This window comes from Eptesicus fuscus, chromosome 9, assembly GCF_027574615.1.
Source record: "Eptesicus fuscus isolate TK198812 chromosome 9, DD_ASM_mEF_20220401, whole genome shotgun sequence".
NCBI lineage: Eukaryota > Metazoa > Chordata > Mammalia > Chiroptera > Vespertilionidae > Eptesicus > Eptesicus fuscus.
The window spans coordinates 63,755,493-63,761,392 of record NC_072481.1 but is presented as its reverse complement, the minus strand read 5'-3'; the positions used below and the strand labels follow the sequence as shown (position 1 = coordinate 63,761,392).

General features: G+C 39.3%; 1 pseudogene; it reads right to left on the bottom strand.

Annotated features, from left to right (window-relative positions):
• Nucleotides 1–2,596: 2,596 nt before the first annotated feature.
• On the bottom strand, nt 2,597–2,692 carry LOC114230821 (U6 spliceosomal RNA; annotated as a pseudogene).
• Between the last annotated feature and the right edge of the window lie 3,208 nt (nt 2,693–5,900).

Sequence of the window (5,900 nt, the reverse complement as noted above, 5' to 3'; positions counted from 1 at the left end):
AATTGAAATAAACTCTTTTCAGGAAGAAAGATTTCGGAATAAATTAGGAATAATTGGGTTTAAAACAATCTTGGTCTGAAAGTAATATTAGGGGCAGGAGGGAGAAATAGACTAGTGGAGACTATCTCTAGCTATAAGAAATATTAGTCATTCTTTGTTAACCTGGTTGTTTTGTTCTGATGAAAGAAAGCACATTCTAGCCCTAGCCGGTTTGGCTCAGTGGACAGAGCATCAGCCTGCAAACTAAAGGGTCCCGGGCTCAATTCCCGTCAAGGGCACATGCCTCGGTTGCAGGCTCGATCCCCAGTAGGGGGCATGTAGGAGGCAGCCGTTCAATGATTCTCTCTCATCATTGATATTTCTATCTCTCTTTCCCCTCTCCCTTCCTCTCTGAAATCAATAAAAAATGTATATATTTTTAAAAAAAGAAAGCACATTCTAACCTGGCTGGGAGTTGTATGCCTTGGGGCCTGGGAGTTAACCTGGAAATGTGGTTTATCCTCCTTATCTGAGAACTGCCTATTCTCTTGGAAAGATTAACAACCTTGTTGCCGAAAACTGTGGAGTCCTGGAGGAACCCCACCCTTTTCAACCCCTCAGCTCTCCCTCTGCCCCCCAGCCCGAATTGCCTGTTATCTGTAACTTTTATACCCATTCTTATTCCTTTTGCCTACTTCTGCATGTAATCTTTGTCCTTCTACCCAATATAAGCAGCTGGTTTATAGGGGGTTGCAGAGCAGATTTCAGGGGATGACCTGCTGCTCTCCCATATTGCCAGCAATCTATAATAATAAAAGCGTAATATGCTAATTAGACCGGATGACCTTCCTGACAAAGTCAGGGCTGCCAGGGAAGCCCGGGTCCCCGCTGCCAGAGGGGAGCCAGTGCCAGCAGCTGGGGGAAGGAAGGCCTACTCTTGCACAAATTTCGTGCATCAGGCCTCTAGTATTGGAATAAATGCTCATACATGACTCAACCCTGTCTCTGCTTAATTGGCTCAAGTAGTGACAGGCAGCCCAGACCCATTAGTTGTCCAGTGTTAGTACCGAATTCTCTAGCAGACAAAGCATATTTGAATCTTTATTCTTAATTCATCTCTTCAGCACCTTTAAGAGGTTCTGGCTATTTATTTGACAGTTACTGGAAACTTTCAAAGATAGTATCTATAAAACAACATGACAAAATGGCTATGAAGTTGATATTTAATTCAAAGTACTACTTGCCCTCAGATTTTAAAGCTTTCCTGTTTAAGAGAAAAATGGATTACTTTATGTTTTAATCATTTTAATTAATTTATTTAAGCAACAAGTGATTATGAAGTTTCTAGAAGGCGCTAGTGAGGTTTTACTGAGACCAGATTGCAGTGTAAAAAAACAAAAAACAAAAAAGATGTGTCTTTCTACTAGATAAAGACTTCAGCGGATCACCTCTCAGTCATCACCATGATAAAAGGAATACTGCACTCAAGGTAATTCCTGCTGCTCTTTTGAGGGCATTGCAGTGTTTGAGATGGACAGATGAAGCCAATTTCTATAATCAAGAACCAAGAACCAAGAAAGAGGGTCACTGCTTGGGGAGTGGGAAAAAGTTCTATGTGATTGAGAGCAGATAAGTAGAACGAACTGAAGTTTAAACTGAGAGTTTTATTGTCTAAGTAAAAGACTTAGATTTTGGTTTTGACTCAAGACAAAAGTGCAGATCATGGTTTTGTTCTGCACCTTTGGATCCATGGCAGTGATGGACAGGCCTATGTAGGTTTTGCCATAATTCCAGGAAATATGGGACTGGGGAAGTATTGGTAAGATGGTTGGATTTATTTCAAGAGTGAAGAAGAAGTACTGTACGGATACAGGAATAAGCTCTTCACGCAACCATGTTTTTTTTTAATAAAAATAAATTATTTAATACTATTTATATGTTGTATTATCCATGTAATAGCATGGTTAAAGGGCATTTAAAAAAAACAACACTTTTGTTTTGTACCCTCACTAGTGTAGCAGTTCAGTTTCCTAAAATATATGTGTGTGCTCATCTTAATTGCACCTATAACTGCCCCAGGCCATTCGCATGGCTTTCAATCCCAATTGTTTCCACTTGAATTTAGCTACTATTTTTTAACCCAAGTGTTAACTGCCTCATTAACACCACAAGGCTTCTCCCACAGCAATTCAATGCTCCCAAGCAGCAGTTAATGGATCCTGCCTAAGTGGTACCTCTGGCCCTCTTGGCGCTCTCCAGCTCTCCCTGAACCACTTTTTAAAGGAGCCTCTATGTCCAGTCCAGCTGCTTCTAGTTTTTTCAGTGATGGCTGTTCCCCCTAAGTGAGGGCTACAATTCAGCTTAAAGGACACAATAGATTCTTTTTATTTAGGAAATCGTATTTTTTTCATGTTTTCCAATCCATTTATTATTTTTATTACATTGATTGGGGTGACATTGGTTAATAGAATTATGTAAGTTTCAAGTGTACATTTCTATGATACATCATCTGTATACTGCACTCACCCCCCACACCCCCTGCCAATTAGCTCCCTATTGTCTGTGTCTATGAGTTTTTGTTTTTATTGTTTGTTCATATTCATTAAGTTTTATATAAAAATACATGGAACACTTCACAGATTTGCGTGTCATGCTTGCGCAGGGGCCACACTAATCTCTGTATCGTTAGAATTTTAGTACATGTGAAGCAAGTGCTGGGAAACCATATTTAAAGGACCAAGTAAAGACAGGTTACAAAGTCGCATTACATAGTTCAAACAATGACGAGTGGGTGAAAGACAAGTATGTAGCATTTGTGAAGCCCTTACACGCATCAGGGATTCTAAAAAGTGCTCCTCATTTGCGCTCATCCCCAATATTCACAATAGCTACATTAGTCAATTATCCCATTTTAGAAAAGAGGAAATAGAGGTCCACAGCTTCTAGGAGGAAAACTATGATTTGAATCTAGCGCTGCCTGACTCAGACTGATGCACGGTTAGAGGTTCAAGACAAGCATGATTGGTGACCGACTGTTGAGTGAGAAGGAGATCACAGTGTGGACCAAATGGGAAAAAGAATGGAGCTAACGGATACTGTGTCCATGTCCTGGAGTAAGCCTCTGTATTTCATCATTTCTGCGCTTGGTGCTTCAAGTTCAAATATTATTAGAAGGTAAAGTTCTACAAGCAAAACAGCCCTATGACAGAACCCAAAGAGAACTTATTTCCTAAGACTTTTCTGGAAAGCTTCAGACTCAGAACAAACAACTCAGGATAAAATTTTAAGCTTGACCGCAGAGATTCCTCAGTATGATACGCTGCATTTTTTTTTTTTTTTAATTTAAAGGACCTTTGATCTCCTTCCCACTTTAGAAAAGCCTTTAAGTCTCCACAAAGGACTGTTAGAAAAGCAAGGACTTGGAAAGGGTCCATCTTATTAATTTTGTTATTAATTCTAATGAGTCACTCCCATAAAAATGCTATTTTTTCTCTTTGCTTTTGATAATTATTAGAGATAGCAAGATTTGTGATCAAATATTTTAAGACTAGAGTAAGTGGCTGCATTGCTATCATAAACACACAGTGAACATGCTTAATGATCTCATGTACTAATTAAAAAGTTTGAAAAACCTGGGAAGGGAAAACATGTTTCTGAGAACAGAACACTCTGAAAGTTCTTTTTTCTTTAATGATAATAGTGATGGTAGTAGCGAATACTTACTGAGGGTTTCCTATATGTCAGAGACTTTTCTGAATGCTTCAAATGTACAATTCCCTTAATTCCTCACAATAACCTATGTGATAAGTACTATTATTATCCCCATTTAACATATAAGAAGCGAACTTATCTAAGCTACACAGCTAAGTGGTAGAGCTGGGGTTCAAACCCAAGAGACCTCTTAATAACTATGCTAAGCAAGAACACCATCAAGTCTTCAAGCTTACAGAGGTCATGTTTTCTAATATTTGGGAAGATATCTAGGCTCAGAAAGAAACGAAATTTTAAATAGTCAGAATCCCAAAACTACAAAAATCACATTACAGTCTAGAACAGATCTGCTAACTTTCTGTAGAGGGCCACAGGGTAACTAGTTTAGGCTTTGTGGGCTATACAGTCACTCAGCAACTCAACTCTGCCAGTATAGTGTGAAAGCAGATATGGACAGAAAATATGCAAACCAAATGGGCATGTATGTGTTCCAATAAAACATTATTTATAAAAACAAGCAGTGGGCCCAATTAAGCCTATATGCTGTATTTTGCTGACTCCTGACCCATAGTATTGGTTTTCTTTATTATTATTATTAATATTACTATATTATTATTATTTAATGCATTGGGGTGACACTGGTTAATAAGATCATATAGGTTTCAAGTGAACAATTCTATGAAAGAGTATTGATTTTCAATGTATGATCAGGAGCATCACCTGGGCACTTGTTAGACATACCGATTCTTGGGCCCTCACCCCAGACGAACGGAATCAGAAGCTGTGGGGGCCCCACCTCTGTGTTTAACAAGCCTTACAGGTGATTCTGATTCATGCTATAGTTTGATAACCACTGATCTAGTGAAAGGAAACTGATGGGGGTTTTGAGTATGAAGCAGTGGAGCTGAGATTCAAACCAATGAGTGTCTCCGAGTCCAAAGTGCACCTTAGCTAACATATATCTAAAATAGTTTTGGAAATCAGTCTATTCCCACCTGCTCACAGTTGAAGGAATCAGGGACCAAATAGACTAGAGAGATTTGTCCCAACAGCTTGCTATTGCTCCCAATTCAGTATTCTTTCCTTTGCACAATGTGGGAAATGCAAAAGTGAGCTGAAACCCCCTTCAAGCACTGTAATTACACCTAACCAGGCAAATTCCAAGCACTGGAAGTGATGATGGAAAGCCTCTACTCCTTCCAAAGGATATCTAACAGGTTCCATGCTGCTGAGGCTGATGCTGGAATTTCCTAGTCATTACACCATAACTTGAGTCTATGAACATAGAATTTCATCCAACCTCTCCCCCAGTTCCCAGATGTAAAGGCACAGAGGTGGTCTCAAATGTATATTAAAGATTTAATGGAGAAGAAGGCAGAAAAATATTTGTTGATCTAGTATAAATGCTAGAAGTTATTCTAACTACTTTGTATATATTAACTCAAATAATCCTTTCAAGAATCATGAGGTAAGACGTGATTGTATAGCTGAGAAAACAAAAAGGTAAATGAACGTAACTGAATTGACCAATGTCCTATTGTTCTCTGGACTCTGTGTAACTTCAAACTCTTCCTTCTTTCCCATGCGGCCTGCTCCCCACCCCTGGATGCCCCTACTACTTAATGACTTTAGTTGTATATTCATCATGTCATAAGTTAGGGAGCTGATCGTATGTCCTCTACCCTAATAGAAATGCGGTATCTCAAAAAACCCTGCTAGATTTTATTTTATTTTATTTTTTTATTTTACATATATTTTATTGATTTTTTTACAGAGAGGAAGGGAGAGGGATAGAGAGTTAGGAACATCGATGAGAGAGAAACATCCATCAGCTGCCTCCTGCTCACCTCCTACTAGGGATGTGCCCGTAACCAAGGTACATGCCCTTGACCAGAATCAAACCTGGGACCTTTCAGTCCACAGGCCAACGCTCTATCCACTGAGCCAAACCGGTTAGGGCCCTGCTGGATTTTAGTTGAAAATCTTTGTGCTTAAATTTTGGTTTTATCTCAAAAGGAAACTTTTTAAAAATATATATTTTTATTCATTTCAGAGAGCAAAGGAGAGGGAGAGAGTGCTAGAAACATCAATGATGAGAGATGATTGATCGGCTGCCTCCTGCATGCCCCCTACTGGGGATCAAGTCCACAACCCAGGCATGTGCTCTTGACCTGAATCAAAACCTGGACCCTTCAGTCCACAGGCCAACA